We start from the raw sequence: 25,316 nt of genomic DNA on the forward strand, positions 1-25,316 counted from the left end.
GATCACATATTTGAAGACAAAGCATTTTAAGACTGAATAATATAGATTGTGTAAGTCAAATGAAATCATACAAGCAAATCAAAATCTCTCAGTGGAACATCTTTAATTATATGTTTGTGGGGTTATTAGATGACATAACCCTAGTCCCACACATCATAATAGAGACGCTTTGTGAGAGTGTTTCTGGTGAGCAGCGGCTGCAGAAAGATACACATTTTTCTTCTGGCTGCAGCCGAGCAACTGAGCAAACAAGTGCGTCTCATTTGGCCGATCAGATAGATCCTTACAGTATGTTTCTGACCAGTCTTATCTACATGCAGCCATAGAAGGCCATTATTCAAAGTCAGGTCCCTGATCCCAGGCATGTTGCTCAGCACTGCTCAGCACTGAGCTGGCAGGAAGAATAGATTATGCTCTAAATGACAAGATTATATAATCCAACAAGTGAGAAAAAGAAAATTCATGTTCATACTTGAGGAAAATGTGTGTTTTACTAAGGAAATATGTCAAAAGACTGAGCTGGAAGATTGAAAAAAAAATGTTCTCTCTAATTCATCATGTTTTTGCAACATGTCACTGAACATGATTCCATTTCCTATCAAATTTTCACATGTGATAACCACTAGTGACAATCTGTGGTTGACTGGGAAGTAATTTTGTCATCATACATACAAACATAGCAGTGGATTTCTATCTGACACCAACAAGTTTCACTGCGATAATGGGCCAAGTTGCCCAGTTATCTGACTTGTGTGATCTATTTTTTGCTGAGGTTATCTTGGTTGGCTTCCGACACTGTGTGGATAGACACATCAATGAGGATTTGTGGGGAAGAATCTATATGAGAAAGTGAAGCAGAGTCAGATAGACCCCTCTGAGTGTGGCTGCTAGTTTCACAGAGAGCTGAGCCATTAGCACTTTCATTGTTAGCCAAATAAGTTTTCATGGCTCAAGATTGATCAGACCTTATAGAGTGCCACTTAAAAGCATCATATTAAAAGTGGACATGACAGCTTAGTCTGCTGCTGTTTCTGTTTCATGCAATCTTTTGTTGCTCTGCCATGCATCAAGAACGTAATGTGCATATGGCTCGTTGCTGTTTTGGCACAGGGAGACAAGTGTGACTTTTCCTGGCTGAAATTGCTCAGCAGATAGAGAGCCCTATGGCTTTCTGGCTGGGGACGGTGATTGAGAAAGGCCAGCTGGCTTACTCCAGGTCTGGACGTGAACTGACAGGAGAAATATGGTCTCGGGGACTGCCAGAGGAGAAGGGGGTTCTGGGAGAGATATCTATTGGACAAAGTTGGCCAGCGACACTCAAGCATTCAGTGGCTTAAAGTCTAGGGAAGGGTGAAAGCTCCCAGCTACAGTTGGACAGAGTCTGACCCGGCAGAAACCCAAAAACACAAAGACATGTTAGAAGATGTTCGGATGATACAAGTGCCCTATTCCTAAATTCTATATAAACAATAAAGGCGATTTGAGGCCATTTGATTTAATAGTTTTATTTGCAGCTATATTCCATGCAGCAATAGCAACATATTTCAAGCTTAATTATTTTCCTCAGACAATCTGCTATGAGGGGGAAACTTCATTAAAACATAATGTATGCCTCATGATCACAAACTAGTCCAAACAAAAGATACAAAATTATTAACCCATGTTTTTATATACTACCATTCCTCGTTATAGCTGTTGTCATATTTCATTAGTCTTCAGTTGCCCTTATAAGAGGCAAGACAAGACTGTCTTCAATAACTGTAAGAAATAATAAACTAAATTAGATCAGCAGCATCTGTGTGTATGGATTATGATACACAATTCATAACAACACAGACTGACTGCTTTAGTGCTGCCATACTTGTATGTTTTTGGCCAAGCTGCAGACGCTCTACACCACTCTCAGTCCTCTATTTGACTGATGCATGTCATGTCCATTCATATCCAGATAAACGCGCAGGTGACTGGTACGTTTTGAGGGCAAATATTGCACTGAATGCACGAGGTCCTGTCACACTTCAGGTGAACAGGCAGCTATTTAAAAAACAATTTGCGGCAACGTCCACCTTCCCTAAATGTAACTGCCATGATTGACTGCCCTCGATGTTAAATTAAGGGCACCTAAGGATGATGAATTGGTTTTCCACATTAAAAAAAAAAAAGCTCCATCTCTGCTCTAATCATATGTGATGCAAAAAATTGTTCTGACAAATGTGGTTGTCCAACACATCTGCTACTAGGTTAGTACATTTAGCAGCATTTTAGACACCTTTGGTAACTTTGGTTCCTCTCTGCTTTCCTGTGAGCTCAACATGCACAGGTCTGCAACACTGCACACAGTTAGGCGCACAGTATGGTGGTATGCACCATTAGTTTCTGTAATCAAGTGGGGTGAATATGCTCCATCAATCGGAGGAGGCCAGCAATATCCAACATTATACCAAACATAACCTGGCCACAGAACTGATTGTTTTACCCCCCTAAAGCAACATGATGAACTCCAAAATGTGCCATCAGTCTCTAAAAATTGGTGGGAGTCTAAATCTCAACTGCACCCTTGAGAAGTCATTGACTTGACTTTTATTTTACTCAGTATTTCAATTATTCATTTATTCCGTCCTCTTGCTGAAAATTAAGCTTGTTCACGAGCACCTAATTTTCAGGTTAATTGTGATTTATAAGAAGATGAGGACTCACACCTGCAGCAATGCTAGTTCCCTGTAACAGCCTGAATCAGATAACTGAATCAGTGAGTGAAACCCCCAGACTGGATTGGACTTGCGATGGACAGAAGGAATCATTTCAGTGACCAAAAACAGTCATATGACACATGTGAGTATTGTATTACAAGAGACTTTAAAGAATGTGATTTTTCTTTCATCAAAGAATCAGAGATACAGTGTGTATCTACACATAACCCAACACAGTCACATTTGAAGCAAATTCTGTGCGAAAACAGAAAAAAAAAAATCCAACATTGAAAGAAATGCCAGACTTTAAATGTAAACACTATAACTGGAACCACAGGTCTTAATGCAAGTTTCGGTGGTAAAGTTACATGCAGAAGCAGTCAACCCAGGGTGAGTAACTCCAGGTCTGATCCTCAACACTCATGGTTGAAGGAAAAACCTAAGCTGTTTACAATTTTTAGAAGGACGTGAGCCCATATAGTGTTAATGGTCAACATATTAGTCATTTTTGTGGACTGTCTAAAATGAACCCAGCATAACTCTCACCATATTTACTGTTGTTTTCTCTGAGGCAAGATCACTGGGCCTTCCTGATTAACAACTTGCAATAAAAACCAAGAAGCTGTTTCTTTTCATAATGTATGCATCCTTTATGAATATGCACAAGCTCTGTTCCTTGGCAGATATGGAGCCTATAGAAAAAGATGTACATAATTTACCATAGCACAGTTTTCTCCTTCACTCTTCAGATTCTCAGTTATTCACCTCAGTTGCTGCCAAGATTACATTGTATTATGTTCAGAGCCAACAAACATCATTATAATACACACACACAATCATTTCTTTGTCATAATTTTCATAACTTATATTTCATTCTTGATTTCCTGACAACTAGAGAGCTTGTCACTCTGCATGATTTATTGATGGCACATTTGTGAGAATGGTTCACCTACTGTGACCTTAATACTAACTGCCTCTGGATGTTATGCAAATGAAAGTGTCCATACAATGCACTCCGAAGGCGAGGGAATATGATAATCAATATTTAAATATCAATCACACTGGGTCTACACTTGGCAGTGAATGGGCTTTAATTTAGATCCAATCTCATGTACAGTGTTCACAGTGCTGCATCACTGTATGGACAATACAATCAATGATTTTCTTACTCATTACAATACTGTACATGGATCTCTTTGATGTAGACTAATGGATCACCGAGCAGTGATCAAATGGAACCATATCAAGAATCTGTCTTTGTATAACACACAAATGGTTGGCTGATCAGCACCTCCAACAGACTGCGTTTCATTGTACAATAATTCACAGACTCATGGATAAGAGGGTTTTACATAATGCTGCTTGCTATTCTTTCCAAGAACAAAGTGGAGCCCCTCCTCATGTCTCACTCCCAAATCTGCGGGTGAGCTCATGATTAATGTGTAATTGACTTGATGAATGGGTTTCCCATTCCATGAATCCATCAAAATACTGCTTGATTAAGCATCCTCTGCGCCTCTGATTAAAAACCAGCAAGATCAGCTTCATTTAAACACAAGCACGGACCCATCATGTTTCAAAATCTGGTCACGCCCACTGATTATCTCCTTGCAATGTGAGGTAATCAATGCACATGGAGGCTGGGTATCAGGGAGGGGGTGACATAGTTGTGGTTGTAGGGGATACTTTGCAGGCAGCGCGGCAGAGAATCAGCCCAGTTTCAGCAATCAGTCATGCCAACAGAAGTAGAATAGGATAGATAGGGGGCGGAGGAGGAGATGGATAGTGGAGGGTAAGAGTTTGAGAGGTGAGAATGAGATGAAATGGGATTCAGACAGGGACAGAGAGATGAAAACAGAAAGTAAGACAGTGTAGTGAGGAAAGTTTGATAAGGAAAGGAGGGAGTGAGAGAATGGATGGGGAGAGAGTAGAGATATGGGTGAGATGGGCTGACAGAAGGGATGATGAACAGACACATGGAGATATGTTGTTACAAGGTATTACGAACAGAGAGGTAGCCCAGACACATGCGACACTCCCCTCCTCTCTTCTCTCTGAATCTATAGCTCTTGTTCCATTTCTGCTCTTGTTGAAATGTAATTACAAAATGATGATGGCCAGAATCTCACCCTCACCCAGCTCCAAGTGAAAATAGATATGGCAGCCATCACAGTATATCACCTGTATCTGGCTACTATATAACATTTTACAGTTCTAGTAAGCCATAGGAAAAATGTGTTTATATACAAACATTTAACAAGCAACTGAAACATGCATTTGATGATGTTTTTATAGTTCTCTTAATGAAACTTTTCAGACCATACATCAGCCATATGGTGTGAAAAAGCCTCAATTCCTGGGAGCCTCTGTTCTCTGTGTGTACTAATGATGTGATGCCAAAACAGTATTATAAATAATAATCTTCTGCGTGTTATTTTTTTATATGTGATCAAAGTACAACAGTATAATGGGAATATGCTCCATTATGTGTGTGGAGATCCTGCAAACAAACGGCTTCTATTATCAGTGTAGAACAGTAATGATCCATATCACTCTATGTTTTAACTTTTTCTTAATAATTCATATCTTCTCAAATTCTGTGAGGTGAAATCAGAGGTGCTACCAGAGTAACACACAGATTTGTAAAACTCTGTGGCCTGCCTGTGGTGTATCTTAATGTCTTAGAGTGAGGGGGTGAACCTGAACCGGCACAGTGCCAGTTCAAACAAGGTAGGCATGGTTTCCACCCCATTTCCATTTGTCATACATAACCACACATGCCACTTTTGTTGACTTGAGTCCCTGTCTCTGTGAGTGAAGTAAACTAAATACTGCAACAGCATCATTAACAATACAAATAAACATGTTTCAAGTGGCTTTTATTGACTGAGTCCAAATGAAAGAGGTACTGTAGTGTCTCTGCTAACACTGAATCTCAACTGCCTGTTGATGTTTGATTATCACCTAGATATTTAACCGCAAACCTACAGGCTGAAGTACCATCTGAACTAAATTATGCTGGGTTTTTCTGCTCTTGCTGCTACATATAATGTGACAATATCCAAATGGCCACTGACGTGGTTAAAAAGAGAAAAAAAATTATGATACGAAACATCAGAACTTATTTCAGGTTTAGGTTATGGCGACCAGCTTGAATTATTTCAACTTTTTGAGTTTCTGTGAAATGTTAAGCTTGGTGAATCAGACATTTTGTAACACAGCTGTTAATCATTAGCACTTTTGATTGAACTGCAAGAGTTTAATGCTGATGCAAGCCTTGGAGGAGCTAACTGTAAGTCATGTAACACTGTCTATGGGAAAAATGAGTGAGAAATTTACCTCTGGAACCAGGGGCACCCAAAACAGCTCCTCTCACTTCACAGTTTGCATGAAGCTCAAATATATACTGTTCAACAGTGTGTCAAACTGTTCATAATGTGGTATTCCAATAAGATCTCTCAATAGTTCATATCACATACACCTATTGTCATTTTTTAAAACAAAACAAAAGAAAATATCTAAGAAGCTAAATCTTTGATTTGGAAAATGTCCTTGGCTAGAACTCCAAACAGCGGTAATAATGGCCTGCATCTACAACTGCTACTGTCCACAATGAAATGCAATTTTGTCTTCTCACAGATTTTCTTTATTTCATTCCCTTTGTAGTCCATTCACCCAGTTTAGTTTCCAGAGCTTTGGAGATAATGAGTCTTTGGCTTGTCTCTGCATACAAGAACATTCATTAACACTCAGATGAGCATTAGCAGCAGAAAAACATGTCTCTCCTCTCTTCTCACCTCCCCTTCAGTTAGAGGTGTTATTTTCTCCATCAGCCATTAGTCCAGATCGTGTTTTCTTACCTCGTCTCAAATTGTTGATCTTGTTTTCATCTGATTTTCAACCTTTAATCTACTGAACTTCACACCCTCTTGCTTACTTTCACTCTCCTCTTTCAATCAAGCTCAGTCCGTCTTTATGCTTCTGCTAATTTCTATTTCTCTCTCCACGTCCCCCAATTTTTTTACCCTCACCCGTCCTCCCTCCCCTGCCACACACCATCACTCCCTCCTACTCGTCCCAAAGATCAAACAGAATCCATTTCCCCTGGAGAGCAGGACTAGCCCCCGTGAGCTGTTCTTGATCTCTGTCCGAGCATCTCTGTTTGACAGCTTACAAATGAGCCTGACCCCTTGTAAACAGGACACACGCACACACACACACACACACACACATACACAGATTCCCCACGAAACCACAACTGAAGTGAGGTTGTAGCCTCTGTCATGAAACAAGACCTTTCCTGGCCTCTCTGCTTTCAGAGACATCGACTGATTGCAGTCCTCCCCACTGATGTCTCATTTCTGGCTGTCTGACCTCTCACCCTGTGGTGTCACCTTTGACCTCTGATGGTGAAATGAAAGGGGTCAGTAAAGAGGAAAGTCTGTGAAGATGCACAAATTCAAATGAAAAACACACACCTGCGCACACTACATTTCACACCCCTTATCCTGTAATCTGTGCACCATACTACTACATACACACACACATACTCACTATACCACCCAGCACACACAGAGAGCATCACCCTCTTCACTGCATCTCTCTGTACAATTCAATCCCCCCGACTTGTGTTTCCCACCACAGCACTGCGGCACGAGTATCACTGGAGTTGTTATCACTGTACCTGCAACATTGGCCCACCGCACCTCCTGACATTAGGTTCACACAGACGCCCGAACAGCTCCCAATGCGCTTCCGCAGTTTTGCCGCAGATGAAAAATTCATAGGGTACCCCGACAAAAACCCAGATGCAGCTTGATCCCATAAATATTTATCCGTCCGTTAACTATTGTGTTTGGCGCCAAGGAGGAAGAGAGGGCTGGAGGGGGAAGGAGGTCACGGCTCTTTTTCCAGGTGAGTGACCAAAACTGAAGAAACAGTGTGTCAGCTCTCCATATGCAAAAGAGAACAGGAGAAAACGGATAAACTGAAGCTGAGAAACATTTCCTTTGCGCTGATGAAGAACTACATACAGGATGAAAAAAAGCCCTCAGACCCATAGTTGGGTAAAAAATGACATTAATTCAATCATAAGAGACGTATTTCTATCAGCTGTATACAGTATATTTGTTATGGACCACATCTCAGATGTCATTAGCATCACCACCCATCTGATGACACTTCATTCATAAAATAGTATTTTTATTTCAGAAAAACTGTTATAACTAAATGAACACATTGATTACGGTTTGTTAAATTATCTGATTATCTGCTATTCAAATAGTATTAGCTTACTTTATAGCTAAGTAGCATTACTGCACAGTAGTTGTTGTGGATGAACTGACATTAAGTAGATAAGTGGCATATTTTAGAGAGAGACTCCAAAGCTGTAATGTTTTCTGATTTAATAACCCGACAGGTATAGCTAATTAACGGATTCATTTATTGATAGATGGAATAAAGTATGTGTTGTATGGACATTTATATGTATATTCTGATATAATACCAGAAGTATTTCAGACCACACATGAGGAACTAAGATCAAGGCTGCCCCCAACTATCAGGCTGAGTCATTAGAGAAGTGGGGAGGTGTTGGCAAAAGCTGTAATCCATTGACAGGAAAGAAGCAAGTTATATCTGGCTAAGCAAGAGTGACACAAACAAGTCTGTAAAATACAGAAGTGCACCAATCACAGCCAAAAGCAGCTAGTTTGCCTGAAATGCAAAAGTTTCTGTCTTTAAAATCCCTGAGATGACAAGAGCATGTGAGTAAATCCTATCCATCAGTATAAAAAATGTGGGAGGAAAAAACAAATACAGAAACTACACGAACTACTTCCTGTTTTGTCAAGTTGTCTAATTGGGTGTGAAGGACACTGGTCAGGGAGATGACCGAGGACCAACAGCAGCAGGCCAAATGTTTGGAAAGAAAAAATAGGAAAAAGAAAATCATGTTAAAGCTCAGAGAGCATGACACAAAGTATGTGGTCTGATGAAACAAAAATTGACCTTCAGCCAGTGTTATGTCTGACAGAGACCCAGCACAGCACAGTTCATCATTCATCTAACACCATCCTACTGTGATGCATGCAGGTGGAAGAATCAGACTGAGGAGGGGACGTGGGGGAGGTTGAGAGGAGGTGGGGGAGGCTTTTCAGTGGCTGAGACTTGTGATGATTGAGGGAGGAATAAAGTGATACAGATACGGACACACCATAAAGAGAAATAGACTTGAGATGTAGAGATGGGTTTGATTCAATCAGGAAACCATAAATATACAACAAAATAAACAGTGGATGGTTTCAGAACAAGAATGTGAAGGTTCAGGAGTTTTCCCAGTTAGAAACTCAGACCGGAATCTTGTTCACATTCTAATGCAACGTATTAAAATAGCTGTTCACAGATGCTTCACAAATCTGCAAGGAAAAATCAGGAAATATATGACAGAATGCAGATCTGTTTGGCAGACATGCAGCTTGTGATCCCATTGCCATCTTATGTTTTTGGATTTTGTTTTCATCATATCATTAACAGGGTTTGGTGCAGACTGATGACTTATGAAGTGGGGTTGGACACTTTTTACCATGAGAAAGTGGGGATTTGTCAGCCAGAGAATTTGCTTTTCCCTTTAAAATGAGGTTGTTTTTCTGTGTAAACACTGTACCTGCTAAACATAAGCATGGTACCATAGTCACAGTGAGAATGTTAGCATGATGATGTTAGCAGTTGGCTCAAAGTATGCCCACAGAATCTCAGTCTAGTTAACATCCCATTTCTGTTTAGTCTCAATCAATCTCATTATCCAGTGTAATTGTAAAAGCACTTTCAACTTTTTAAGAGCTATCCTCATCCTGTATCGTGCACATGTTGTGCAGTGTCATACTGAGAACACGGAAATGACTACAGCACAAAAAACATTTAGTTCAATTAACAGAAGTACTGAGGACAACAGTTACACGGATTTCTCAGCAGCAGCTGCTGGTCATGTTTGGTAGATACAAAGAATCTGTTTGCGTTCATCAACACACCAGTCTATTCCATGGAGTTGATTTCAGGGCTTCATGCAGATAATGAATGGTGTTATTTACTGAAGGGAGGCCACTGTGGAGCAGCGAGAGAGAGGAGATGGCTGGGAGGCAGGCAGGTGTGTGTGTGTCTGTGTGTGTGTGTGTGTGTGTGTCTGCAGCACTGTAGGCCCTGAGCTAAACTAGCCTGTCCTGCTTCTGCTAGACAGGCTCCCTCACTCACACACACACAAACATACAGAAAGAGAGAGAGAGAGAGCACTCCTCGACATAACACCTCCCAGGCACATGCAATTGCGCGCACACACACACACATACACACACACATACACACACACACACACACACACACACACACAGAGTCACACTCCTACACAGCATCTGTCCTCTGCTGGCTGAAGCAGCCTACGAGGTGCTGTAGTGATGAGCGGCTCCAGCAGTAATTTGGCTAAACTGACAGCAGCAACAAAGCAAAGTGTGTGTGTGTGTGCACCCACACTCATGTCAATTAGGTGTGTTGGTATATGCAGCAACGTGGGCGTGTGACCTGCACACATGATTTTGCATGTGTTTCGGTAACAAGTGTGTGTGCGAGTGATAGGACTGTTTGCATTTGCATATGTCCATGTGTATGTGTCTGTGCCTACAACTGGAGTATGTGTCCATATCTACATATGCAACTGCAGCAGCCGTGTGTGTGTTTTGGATGACAGTAGAAGCGGAGCCTCTCAGCAGGTGTCATCTAATATTGTCTAATGTTAGAATAGGAATGGAGGACACAGGGTCGTGCAGTTTAGTTCTGTTTACTGCACCATTCACGCTGACAGATAACAGCCTACCAGCTTGTCAGTATGAACATGTACATTGCACCATGGCAACCCCAGCACAGCACTTACGCTCCCTCTTCTGATTCAGTGTTTAGAACTGAGCATGTTGGTTTATGTGAAGGAGACAAGACGGGCTGTGTGCACACACAGGTTGCTGTAAACATGTGGGTGAGTTTCTTTAAAAGGACAAACAATGTGTGTATTCCTTTTATATCACTGAATGAGAACACAATCCTTTATGTAGTTGTTATGTCCATGAACCAGTGACCGGCACATTGTAAATGCTACATGCCACATTTTTTATTACTGTGTAGAACTGTGTTATTTCTGACTAAATGTTTTGGAGATTACAGATGATTGGAGGCTGTAAATGACTAGTATTCCTCATAAAAAGGGACATGGAGAAAGTGTTGCTATAGTTATTTTTTTTAAATTAGTAAATGATGTAGTAGGTAAGTGAAAAATATTTCATAAACAGATGTCAATATCCATCAGTTTCCTAGAAAGACAAACAAATATTCTTAATTTTGATTCTGCAGGACGTTCTGTCACACATCACAGACCTGCTCTGTAATCAGTAAATATTCATTGTGCTGACATTACTGATATTATGATCAACAAATAAAACACACGCCATGCTATACATTTTCACAGACTCAGGAGCTATACTTACAAACACAATCCTCATAATTAGTACCAAAATGCTTCTTTCTTGCCAAGCTTATCTCCGAGTGTATTAAAAACTACCTGCCTTCACCTCTAAAGCTTGTTAATATTGCTTTCCCACGTGCGGTCACCTCCTACAGCCCTTGTTGTTGCCCTGAGGTTGCCAGGCAACCTTTAATCTCCACTCAATTGCCTATTAATGACCTATTAATATGTCCATCTGGCGACACACTACTTCTGCAAAAGAATGTTTTTACGGACACCACCACACAGACTTCTAATAGTGACAAGAACCCTCTGTCCAGGCTCACTTACTTCTCATTTCACATCGATCTCAGGGTGGAAGCACATCACAGGTAAAAGAGGAGTACTATTCTTATCTGCTCAAACCCTCATTTTTGAAAGCTACAGTGGCCTTTATGCAAGAGTGTTACACAGATACTTCTTATAGACTTTGTGTTCCATTCCCAGTAATGTCAGATATAACTGTTCTGTCCCAGTCAAACAACAGGAAGAAGATAATGAATGACAAATGATATTTTTGACTAAGCACCCTGATGTCAGCAGCTCCCATGTAATGCCAGTGTGGACCCATCAGGTACTTGGGTATTTTTAGAAGCCTCATATGCCTCCCTTCGCTGGAGAGACCTGTCTGATTGCAGCAAAGCTGCCAATTTCCCTCTCTAAATTTCACCCTCTGTCTAAATTATCAGTGATTTTTTATTTTACCTCGGTCTTCCTCTTTTTCTTCTGTCGCTGTCTCTGTCCATTTGTGTCTGACTTTTCCTGTCATCGTCATTCCTCATGTCTTTGTCTCCTATTCCCTCATTTTTGCAGAAACATATCACGTCTGCTGTCCCTTCCTTCCTGCATTTTTCAAATCTCCATCCATTCCTCTGCTCATATCCCCCTCCCTACCTGTTTTGTCTCCCAAAGTCATCCTAATTAGTGTTTAAAGCTCCTGCTCCCCCACGGCGAGGTCGTCTGTGCCCGTAAGCCACCGCTGCCTTGTCTTCGCCTTGCCAGCTCTAATGAAAGAGCCCTATCTACTGCCATCAGTGTGTGTGTGTCAGTGTTTGTGTGTGTGTGTGTGTGTGCGTAAGACAAGAGAGAGACCACTCACACATCATTAACAGCATTATCTCAATTACACAGTCTGACAATGAGAACTAGCAGAGAGAGATGGGGAGTGAGTGAAAGGAGAGTGTAAGGGGGGAGGAACTGACAGAGGGGTAAGGAGAGGGGGAGAGGGAGAGAGAGGTCTCACTCAGCATAAATGGAGAAACTCAGCAGCGAAATTGTAATCGTTTTATTCACCTGTCAAGAAAATGTAAAACAGCTACTGTACACAGAACCAATTTCTCAGCTGCACTGAATTTAATCCTCCGTTTCTCTTTTAAAAAAACACAGTCATTCATATTCAACACATATCCAGGTTTGATTGAATCCACGTTGACACATCACTATAACAGAGAGATAGCAGCGCATGGAAGTGGGTATTTCTGTAAAGAGCTCTGATGCAATCATACCAGCCTCATATTTTTTTCCTCTCATCCTCCATCTCTTTGCATGACAGTGCTTTCCCCTTCCCTCCACAACAGCGGTAACTAGATTTGACTCTTGTCAGGATTCTCTGCCCCCCCACCCCCACCCCCCTCACTCCGACTGCTTTTTTTTTAAGAGGGAAAAGCAAAAGGAGAACCAATGACTGTCTTTTAGTTATCACTGAATTTCCTCTGGGAACATGAAACAAAACAACAAAGGTCGGATAAAAAAGAAGCGAAAGGGGACATGATGGAGGTGTGGAAGACGCTGGCGGAGGGAGAAATGGCTCAAATCAATATCATGAATCTACAGGGATTTGAAACGGTGCCCAGGGACAGTTTAGGAGCAGCACATCCGCTGCCGATTGTGTGTCTCACCCAAGGGGCAAGGCCAGTCAGAGCTGCTCGACCACAGTGCTCTACAAATCAATAGTCCTGCATTTGTATGTGTGTGTGTGTGTGTGTGTGTGTGTGTGTGTGTGTGTGTGCAATCTGCCCACAAGCCCAACATCCATTGAGGGAGAGGGCCAGGTGAAGTGTTGGGTGGGAAAACTGCAAACAAGGAGGTTGTTATGGGAGCAAGGGGATAAATAAATTGTGCAATAAAGGCCATTGTTAAGTTTAGCAATTTTACAGGACCTGATTTTTTTTTCCTCCCTTCTAGAAAAAAATAAAAAACAAAACAAAAAAACAGCCAATAGGCTAAATTCTGTAAATTAAGCAAAATATCACTTTAATACTTACTTATATCTGTCATGAGACTAATGTAGGGTTGTGTGATGAAGCTGAATTTTTTTTTCCTGATAACAATATCCAATATATTACCATAACCAATCCATATAAACCAACGTCTAGACGACAAGCTAATATCAGCCAGTATATCAGAATAGCCAATTTATTGGTGTAGTCCAAAAACTAAAGGATATTCAATACAATGTGCTGTTTCACTGTTACATAATCAGAAAAACCTCATGCATATACAAATAGTCATATTCATGCTAACAAAGTCTGCATTATTGCTAATTAGTCATATTGCTAATAGTGAACTGTGTGTTTAATAAAACTTGAAATAACAAAAAACTTGAATAAACAAGTGATTTTAAGAAAGATCCAAATGCATCATATGTATTATTTACACTGACAGTTACTAGTTGTACTCATGACCCCTGGCAAAAAAATGTTATTAGTCCCCTACTGACCTGTCTTTACACGGTAGTTATTATTTCTCTTGACCCAAACCAGCCCTCTAGAAGTGAAATGATTAGTTGATCAATTGATTCGTTGCTTTGCGGAAAATGAATGTTGGTTTGATATTGATTACTTGTTTAAAGTTTTTTTTTAAAGCAAAATTGCTATTAACTTGGGAATGATGGTGGGCATTTGTCTAGTTGGTAATCCTGAACCTACAGCAGATTTAAAGCATCAGAAGGCATGACATATCAACTCTTTCTTAAAATGGCAACTCGGAAAGTTGGGATTATCCAATATCCTACCAGGAAAAGGACAATGGAATAATGCAGTATAGCATTCAGTTGTGTTAAAATTTTGTGTCAGAAAGGTGTTGCTTCACCTTTAGTGCAGCTAGGTCACAAATGACCTCTAAAGTTACTAGAGTGGATTGGATTATAGTGTAAAGTGTTCATGTTATAGGACAGACCCTTGTTTCTCATTAATATTTAATGTTACATTTTTGAGGTGAGCCACAAGGGTGTGAAGCACGCAGCGTGACAAACTCGCTCTGTTGTAACTGCAGCTCACGAACCAACTCACAGACGGGTTGTAGATTGCAAAGCAGCAGAGTTACTTCATGGTGTTGCAGCACCACTCAACATCTAAACACGGCACACAGCACAGGTTTTGACATTTGACGGTAAGTTTTTAAACCAGTGAAACTGCTGCAGCAGACTTGTTAACTAACTGACACACAGTAAGGAGGGCGTATCTTTTCTTTTACAGTTTGCTGGCTCAACACACTCAGTGGCACACACTTTTTTTTTTTGTCACACTATCAGTCTCAAACGGTGTCACCTGCAAACCAGTGATATCACTGTTTACCAACATTTAAATGCACAAGCTGTTTACATGGCATTAAAATTCTGTCCTGCAAAGACACACAAGACAAACTACTTCAAAAGCAGATCCAAATCTAAGTAGATGAAGCAAAAAACACACATTATGATTTCTGTACGACTTTAAATGACGCCTAAACGCATTTTTTTCACGCTCTACTCTTCACACTTCACACTACATCTCGCAGGGTGAGGTGATACTGTATGTTCATATGCATATCTATTCTTTCAAAACTCTAGTAATTAGCATACTGTACTTCAGGCAACAGCTGGTGCTCCATACTTGAGCGCATTATCTGTAAGCTAGGGAACAAACACATGTACTCTGTTGTTGTTTTGCAAGTCAGAATCATTATTATTGCAAAGCTAAAAAGGAATACAAAATTCAGGCAAGACAGCTGAGGGCGCAACAAGAGACACCATTTGCATTTTCAGTTATTTCCATCAAGATAATTCTATTATTCTGCTATATGAAATGGAAACAATTCATATGGTTTCAGAGCATCAACAATGTGGAGGTCACTCTGTAAAGTGGGTAATTATACTGTTACCTGTCCTCAAGCCACTGTGCATGTCAAAAGGTGACAGATTCAGTTACAGCGGTGGCTTTTGCACATATATATAATATACATTGAGGTGTTAGTTTCATCATTTATGACAGGGTTTTCACAATTAATCCAGTTTTTCTAAGGCCGACCTGAGATACAGGGACACAGAAATGGCAGCACAAATGAGCCCAGAGCTGAAAGCCCATTTGGAGCAGAGGAAGAACTATTATTGACAAAGGTTTCCTCAAATTAATTGTGATGACAACTCTGCAGGCAGCCCTCCTGAGGTCTGCACACTTACCAGTGAGAGAATTGCAGTGGGGGTGACACTTCACCACTCCTTTGGTCAGGGCCTTCCTTTGTGTGTTTCTCATTTATGCTGACAAAAGCTGCTGGCTAGAGGAGAGACACCTCAGCCTTGTTTATGTAGCTGTACTGTAGAATGGCAAATTTAAATTTAACCAATTCTCACACCAGTTTGGTTGGTTTTGGAGCATTTGTAGTAAACAGCAATTACTATTGCTGTTTACTGCTTAGCTCCCTGACTCATTGAGTGCTAATAAGGCAGAAATATACAGTACAGTAATTGTCAATTCAACCCATTGCTATAGTACTCGTGGAAGTGCCCAACTGTAGTGCATTGGGCCTATTTCATTAAACAACCAACTGGTCTGATCTCAGTGCAGCCTTTACCTGTTATTACAGTTTTCTTTCACTCTGTTAATTTTTGACCTGAGACTGTCTTATTGTAAATTAGCATATAAGGTGTGAAGAGGTCATTGCTTTATACATAAGAACTGATGTCTGCTATGATAATATATCCTTTTTTAACTTTACCTCTTGTCATCCATGGAGCCATTTCACATGGATTTACCATCCATTGACTGACATAAATTGCTGTAAGGTAACCATAAATTGCCCCATTCATCTGCTGGTTGGTTGTAACAGCGGAAAAGGGACACTCGCCTCGCCTGGTGAATTTCCCCTCTGGTTCATTTAGCTGAGCAGTACAGAATGGCAGATTTGATGAGTTATCCATTCAAAATTATTTTTTGACACTTCTCCACTCTCCTGCACTTTAAGAAGCAGCCTCTGTGATATTAACCTGAAACACAGGCTTTCTGGGAAAACACCATCTGAATCTAATCTACATGTTAAGTGATGGAGTACAGTGCATCAGAGCCAGCTGATCATTGCGACATCTTTTAACAGACCTGATTGTGACTTTTAGGAAAGCAAAGATACTTTTATTTTTCCTCAGAGGGCCATTACAGCAGTGAAAACACTGTTAAGCATTTTTAGTGGTGGGGACTGTCTTGTTTTTTGCAGATGTCTGCACCTGAGGGAAGGCACAAATAATTATCTATGCAGCTCATATTGTCAGCTCCTGAGCCCCTGCACCCAGCCACAGACCAAATAAAGCTCTCTCTCAATCTCTCTTTGTGTCATAACTTTTTCACACAGAGGTGAGATAATAGAGCTTTTACATAACTTTATATCTCCATTTCTCTCTTGCCATATGTATCCACATCTTTGTAAAACTCTGCCTCCATCCATCAGCCTCTGCCTAGCACTTCATTCTGCTGCTTTCCTTGTCATCTTCTGTTCCTCTCTGTCATATAATTATTTTTACTTTTATTCGCTTTGCTAGTAAAATCTGTGATGCAGCAGTTCTTAGAAATCAAAGCTCACAGCGTCTACAGCCACTGTAGACAGGTCTGAAGGGCACAAGGGGGCTTTCAGCTAAACGCTGACCTCAGCAGCTCAACATGTTCACAACAGTGACTGTATGTACAGATGGACAACACGTCCCCACTTCCTCCCACTGTACAAAAATGAAGCCAAAACACAGAAATGGCTGCCGCCAACTTGTGCTGGCGATGTCATTAGATGCTAATCTTCAGCAGGTATAATGTTCGGCAGGGTAGTTTGAAAACATTTGACCAGATTACTAGAAGAATCAGGCTTCATCCTCTGGGGACCATAAATGTCTGTACAAAATTTTACAACATCTTCTTTTGTACATTTACACATCATTGCTTCTTGTACAGCTCGTGTTATCTGGCACTCCAAAACTGATCCTCCTAAAGCCTTTCTCACTGCTCTCTGGATCCCTCTTCAATAGTCAGACACTGGAGACAAATGTAGAGAATATTTCAACGCTGATGTTATTTTAGAGGACTTGGTCGACACTACATTTTAAAATAACTTCAACAGACATGGTTTTCCCATCCTCATGTCTCATTCAACAATTCACTCAAAGGATCCTTTTCCAGTTAGCCAATGAGCAACACCATTGCATTAGTGAGGATATTACTTGTATGTGGATGTAACTTGCTCTGGGGCATCCTAAATGCTGCAATCTAATTAGGCCCTGCGATGGTAAAAAGCACCAGCAAGATCTTCTGTTGGCAACAATCGAGGCTGTGTTGTGTTATTGCTGACAATGGCTGCTACTAGATCAACCCTGAAGGCTAAGCCTCAAGGAAAGCTCTCTACATTTCAGGCTGAACAGAGACCATCACTCACTGTTCAGGCGGCCATATCATAGACAAAACACCACACACACACACACACTTATATAAACCATTAACCCATGCCCTTCCATTATACCTCTGTATAATTACATTCCACCTTCTGTGGCTGTGACAATCACTCACTTTGCAATAACAGAAAAAAGGTAACTAAAAATGATAAGGGTCGCAATGAAGAAATGACACAGATGTACTGAGCACTGTCACCCCTCATGAGGGAATACGTGACAAAGGAACGAGGCCCTGACCTTTTCACCACACACTGATGCTTCAATTATTAGACCACAAGCCCTTAAGGTACACACTGTGAGACAGTGCTTTAAACCCTGATGCAGGCCCTTAATTGGGCTTATTATAAGTTCTATACTGATGATTCGGGGTCTAGTTAAGATGAAGGGTCAAACACAGTGACCTGCATGGAAAGACTTAGCAAATAATAAACGGAGGAAAAGAAGAGGTCAATAGAATATACTGCCATATATTCTATTGTGTGTATGTTTCAGTACTTTCAATACCTGCTGATTGTATTAGCACGTTTTTAGCCGCATTAGCAGTGTGGCTTCGGGCAATGTACTTAGATAAGAGTGAAACAAAGATTTAAGCCACTGGCTGACATTGAGAGCAGAGCTACAACCATTCCTTTCACTTGAGCTCTTTTGTGTTTCCCTTTGAACTAAATTACCTGCTTTTTTGAGAGGAACTCGCACAATAATGGGAACAGAGGTCCATTATAAAGGCAAAGGATAACTGGGTAAAGCTGAGTTCAATAGCTTGTAATCGCTTTTGAAATAATCTTGATTAAAATACAGTTTCCGTCATTATTTTCTCTGTGTTGTTTTGTGTTCCTTTGAAACTGCTTTGACAAATTATGGCTGAGTGAGGGAAATGCTTTGGCAGGCACGAGCAGATAAACACAGTAGGGGAAAATACCTCAGCAGGAGTTTAAAATCTTAAGAAAGCAGAATAAATATGGTTCAGAGTTAGAAAAAGTCCAGAAGGAAACTTGTGGGATGAGCATGCTGGGAATACAGTCAGCCAACTTGGTGTTTGAAGTGAGTTCTTATGAAAGAACAGGTTTATTGGACTTAATATGTAGTGTTTACACAGCAGAAATGGAAAAAGAAAAGGGCTGCATCTACTTGAGAACAGCCAAGATCGGCTAGCATGGCAAGCACAAAGCCCCCGGATATGGAGTGATGCTGGGGTGGCGTGTGTTTCTATATATGTGCGTGACAGAGAAAGAGGGGATGAGGCTTCTGCACTGAGACTGAAAATCCACTCGGAAAGTTTGACTGTTTGCCTTAGCCTGCCTTACTTGCCAGATGGCCATGGTTTGTGGTCTGGGACTGCTGTGGCACAGTCCATAAGGCAGCCGTCTCTCAAACCCATGTAAGAATCCCCGTGTGTGGAGTTGTTTTTTGTCTTCTGCAAATTCTCATTGTCTGTTACAGGCTCTGCTGTCTCACTGTCTGAATTATAGAGAAGATACACAGTGAGGGCAGGATGTTGGTGAAGCTGGGGTAACTGATTCCATTAACATAGTTAACATCAGTTTCTCCTCAGTTGCCAGGTGGATAAGTGAGAAAATGTCATATAGGTATTTCAAACTGACCGATCCTAAGCCCAGTCTCTCTCCCTCAATGCTCCAATCACTGATGACTCAGTACTAAATCTATGTTGGAAAACTCTCTCTGATTACATACAAGCATAGTGACTCACAGGCTACATACAGTGTGCAAAGGTCTACTACACATAGATCACACTATGATTTCACTATAAGTTGACACTGGCCTTACTTTGTTTACTGGTAAATTTGAGGAAAGACAAATACAATGACAATGCTGATTTTATGCTTAATTAATAGATCTATAGCACATAGTTCAAGTGGATGTCAAGAATCAGAGGCTGAGTCAGCAAGAGAGCTGATACAATACCAGCTACTATGAGGGAGATAGCAGTTTATTGCTTGTTGAACGAGCATAACAGATTTTTAGAAAAGCTCAGTCAAACCATATGGAGCTCAATAGGCTTAAAACTAATTGTATAGCCAAACAGTTTAGCCTAATTAGCATTGAACCTTAAAATGTGTCAGATTCTTGTGGGCTTTCAGACTGAGATTCTCAGATTCTTTCACTTGGTATTCCATGAATGTCTTAATGATGGACAATTACAATTTAAACCTTTTCTATCCCATTGTAATGGAAAAAGTTTTTACCTCAACCACTGGCTTAACGGTAAAAATCAGAAAATCAATCAATACTGAGCTTAACTACAGAGCACAACATGACATACTGTGACCTTTATGCCAAAATGAAGAATTCCCTACTGATTTCTTTACATTCTGAATCAACTGCTGCCAACTTGTATCAGAAAGTTGTGAAAAGGAGAGCACAGCAGATTAGGTTACACCTCATGAAGCAGGAAAATAATCGTTATTGACTTCCTGGTTAGTCCTCACTCCTTCTAATTTTCCCTCTTTTACTCGCCTCTTTCCCTTTCCCTCTTTCCTAATTCATCTGTGTGTTTACCTTCATTTTGTATTCTGTGCTGAGACTCGCTTTACTATTTATTTTTCATCTTCTCCTTTCCGTTTGTCCACCTCCCCCCCACCTACTACCATTTATCTCTTCCCTCGTCACATCCTCCCATCCTCTCTCTATCCATCTATCCTTTCCTCCTTCCCATGTGGACCGGCCGCTCTGACCTGTATCTGTCTGGCATGGATGAGTCCCAGGTTTGGTTTAAATGCCCCAATTATTCTCCTGAATTATGATGTCTTGCTCTGGGCTGTGTTGCTGCGTCTCTGCGGTTCTCTTATGAAAGCTGGCATGGCACAACAGAACCATTTACAGAGGCCAGATTGAGGGCACATTCATATGAGCAGTTCTCCCCATGCAGCAGGCCATGGACAGCTGACGGTTGGTATGGAAAACTGGCCACACAGAAACACTCTGAACAGCTCTGATGTATCTACTTTGTACCTCCTTCTTTATGCAGCACCATTTCTTGTTTTTGTGGATATAATAGTCAGTATAAACAGTTCATTTTGGTACGAGGTAGGGTACAATGAGCAAAGTCTCAGTACAGAGAATGACTGAATTATCAATTTTTAAAAATGGAAGTGGCCCAAATTGCCTGCATTATTTGCTGTGATCATTTAAACATTTGCAAAGAGAGGCTTTACATAGGAACAACTGCTCTGAAATAGTTCATTATGTATAAAGACCAACAAGAAAGACAACAGTGCTGAACAGGAAATAGCTTTTTGTCCTAGCAGGTAATGCGGGACCTTTCTGCCAGCTACCACCACAAGATTATCTCAGACCTGTGGGAAACACTCACGGAAACGTTCATTTTATTGGCTTAGATGAAAGCTGAAATTATTCATGTCTCTACATTAACGATTTTGTGACCGTTTTAGATAACAGGTACTATAGCTCAGTAGAAGTGTTAACATTGATAACATTGTGGACTTTGTTCTGTTTGGGCAGAGCAAGCTATCTATTTCCCCCATTTACTGTCTTTATGCTAAGCTAAGCTAACAGCTGCTGGCTGTACCTCCTGATTACCTGTGCTGACAGTGGTATAGATCCTCGAATCTAACTTCCTGCAAAAAAGTAAGTGTGTTCTCCAAAATGTTGAACTGTTCCTTTAAATTCTATCCCCCTTGCAGTGTAGCAGTATCTAGCAGCCTTCCGTTCTGCGCCTAAAGGAGCGCTCATGCTTTAGTGTAAAAAATCTGTATAAAAATGAAAACTAAGGCAGGTGAGGTGTCACACTCCATATTGAAGGTGACTTGATACAGTAGGTGTACTCACATGCGGTGCACTCATACTACTCTCCCTGTTGGAAAGTGCAGAATACATTCAGCTCACACTTGGATGAGCCCAATATAGTCTAACCCTCCCATCTTTACAAAGCAACTGTGTAATCCAGCCTCCATGGTTATATTCCTCATTTTCACTACCAGAGTAATCCTACATACGACTGAACCCACTAAACCTCGGGTGACATATGTTCCACACTCTGAAAGGTAGTCTAATCATCCAGCTCTTTTTCTTCACCCTATAATTGATCATATCGCATGTGGCCTTGATTAAACACCCACTCACACTTCAGAATTAATCATGCATTGCATGAACTTAGCATTAATCACAGTATAACCCCCGCTCCATCTCCATTCCTCAGTCGGACTGTAATGGGATATTCATCTCTTCAACAATTAATAACAACGGCATGGGGGCCTCTGCACACTAGCCCCATTCTTTCTGTTCCCACAGTGTTATTTTAAGCTGGTCGCGGGCGATGATTGAGGGGTCGCAACAAGAGCTTAAATGGGATTTATTAGCAGAGATGCCAGAGGTAAAGAGAGGAAAGAAGAAGTGAAGAAGCACTGGGGTGACTGGGAGACTGTAACAAGAGGAGAGAGGGGAATGGAGAGCAGGAAGAGCAAGAAAGAGTGAGGACCTAAAGGTGATAGTCATTGGCATGTTTTCACACGTGTGCCCGCTGGAGAGGTATCAATCTTCTTTATCTCTTTTAGATTTTTTATATCTCAGTATTTTTCTCTGTAATAACCCCCTGCCACCTACCAGGTGATTCATCTGAAACACTCTGCAGCAGAGCTCCTCAGGGGTTTATAGAATACCTGCCACTACAATCCATAACAGTACATAACGACACACATGCACAAAGGAATAAGAGAGCTGGAAAATAGATTATTATACTCTTCTCAAAGACTTGCTTGACCGTAACAAAATGAGAGTAGCCTATCATACACTGGCGCTGCTGTAGAGCATAAAAAGCACCAAAGAGGAGATTGACGAATACAGCAGCTGCCACCTAGAACTCATTCTTCAGTGTTGAGGTCACGTGCACTGGATGAAGTAATAATAGACTGCCATATAACTCCTAAACTTCCTATTTTCACAGACCCCAGCCCACAAGTAATGAAGAAAAAGCATTCACTGACTCATCCTGTGGCCAGACAGAAACACCGTGACCATAACTGGCCTGAAATGGCAGCTCGTACAGTTTGTTCAGGACTACTGAACAAAATTAAGGTGACTTTTCAAAGTAAACCAAAGAAGAAATTTGATATTTTGGGAGTATAGATTGAGAGGATTAACACAACCCACATCTATATGATAAATATGAAGCTACTGTTGAGCCAGCAGCAGATTGGCTTAGCTTAGCTTAAACATTGGGACACTGGAAACAGTTGTAGTTGGACAGAGCTAAGTAGCTATTTCCCTCCTGCTTCTAGTCTTTTTGCTAAGCTAAGCTAACCAGCTCCTGACTAGCTTCAGATTTACCGTACAGAAAACAAGAGTGGTGTGAATCATCTCATCTAAGTCTCTGCAAGAAAGATAATGGGTATACTTCCAAAAACAACAACCAATTTAAGTGAAAGTAGGACCTCTCAGTTCAATACAAGTGTTGTGCTGCTACAGTTTTACATGGTCAACAAAGTCAGGCTAAAGTCAGCTAATGCTACCTGCTGTACACAAGGTGTTTCACTTTGGGAGTCTACTTGTGTCTTTGTGTTACAAATAAAAAGTTCAACATCACAAGAGGAAACAAGAAGTTAAGGCCCTGTACCTTGGTATGAGAAATGTTTGCTGGTTCCTGCTTAGAGTCCTCTTCCAGTTGCTCTCAGTCAGGTGTTGTTCCTCTCCAGTGTTAAGGTGTAACAGGTGGTCACACACTGGGCCACAAAAATGAACCAGGTGATGTTCTCCAGCCAAGTTTCTCCAAAGTAACCAAGACCCATTTCTCAAAGTCCATGCTCTCAGGACTCTCAGTGTTCTCAGTCAAGTCTTCTTCTTCTTCTTCTTCTTCTTCTTTGATGTTTATTGACAGTTGGCAAACAACTTATTAGTGCATTACTGCCACCAACTGGTATGGAGTGTGGATCAGAATGTTTACTACAGTGCTCTGTAAAAAAAAATACATGATACATATATAAAAAAAAAAAAACTATATCCACTCAATTAAAATTGTTTTTCTTCTTTCTGCTTCCTCAATCAAGTCACCTGATGATGACATCTCTTAAGAGACTGGGAAGAGAATCTTGGGAAATGTAGGAAAGTTTTATGGAGAACATCCTGTAATTACCACTTGTGGCCACAGTGGCAGCTGTTCAATAACAGGCAATTTCCTTTTACCAGAGACAATGCATTGGGTATTTACTGCACCAGATATAGCCAGGAGCTAATTTTCATCTGCAGTCTCTGAGAGCAGGCTGCCAATGATGTTCATGTTGATGTAATAAAAGATTAAACATTCACAGTCAGCTTTGGACAATTAGAACATGGTACCTAGAAAACACACACAATTAAACATCAATATTGCAGCCAGAATAGCAAGAGAGGACACTGTCAGTAATATAATAAAACAGGAATCTTTTTTAAAAATCACCAGTACTAGAATTTTCCAAGCAGACATACAACATTATTGCTGGCCAACATAATCAGTGCAGCTTAGCTTGAGTATCCTTCAGCCATTTCCTCCAACCTAAAGTATCTGGAGACAGCAGGGGCCAAATTCCTGTTTTAAATGTGTTGCATAAACAGGGTGACTCACACTCCTCTGGGCTTCCTACATACTTACCACACATTTGTGGTGAGTTAGCATTAATTTTTCAAATGTAATTTATCTAAATAAACACATCTGTCAGTCAAAGTATATCCATGATGTAATTCTGGGATGATGTGAGACAAATTTAAAACAAAGGTATTCATCTGCTGAAAACCACTGCAAGTGCAACAAGGTCAGCCTTACATTTTCATGTAACATCCCAGTTTTAAAATGGTAGGAATTGTAAGGAATGACACAGAGACAAAGTACTGAGAGTGGGAGGATGTTGTTTCAGTTTCTTTTTAAGCTTGTCAGAATTGTAAATACATTTAATAATTTCAGCCAACAAGCAGAATGGCACCCCTCTCTTGCTTTTGGGAGCACCTCTCACATGTTTCCAGCTGTGAATTAATTCTCTGGCGTGTGTGGTGCAGTACCTGATGCCAAAAACAGGATGTTTCTTGGCGGGTGGAGACAATGCGCCTGAGCATCAAAGGATGCCAGGTTCTTTGAAGCTCCTTGGCATAGGTCAGCCATTCCAGATGTGCTGCACAGTGCCCTCTGTGACATGGTGTGAGACCACAGGGGACAGATGTTTTGCCTCCTGCTGCAACATTAGGGTGAAAATCCAGGACAACTGGGCACATGTGGGTGTTGACATTTTACTGATGGCTCATAACCAACTGAAGTAACACACACCGTACTGTGATAATTACATGATGATCACTAAAAAAGTTCTCTTGCAGCTTGTGAGGACTCAGCTTTTTGCCCAAGTACAGTTCAGTAAGGTTAAAGTAAAGTAAAGTTGGTTACTTGTATCTCTTTGTATCCCAT

General features: G+C 40.9%; 1 protein-coding gene across 1 annotated transcript in view; it reads right to left on the minus strand.

The window, feature by feature from the left end:
* Positions 1-23,727, minus strand: part of tafa5a (TAFA chemokine like family member 5a) — a 201,642-nt gene extending 177,915 nt beyond the window's left edge. Inside the window, exon 1 of the transcript XR_007814997.1 lies at positions 23,505-23,727. The gene's annotated coding sequence lies outside the window, so the exon portion shown is untranslated. The remainder of the gene's footprint in view (positions 1-23,504) is intronic.
* Between the last annotated feature and the right edge of the window lie 1,589 nt (positions 23,728-25,316).

Source organism: Lates calcarifer, linkage group LG18, assembly GCF_001640805.2.
Source record: "Lates calcarifer isolate ASB-BC8 linkage group LG18, TLL_Latcal_v3, whole genome shotgun sequence".
NCBI lineage: Eukaryota > Metazoa > Chordata > Actinopteri > Centropomidae > Lates > Lates calcarifer.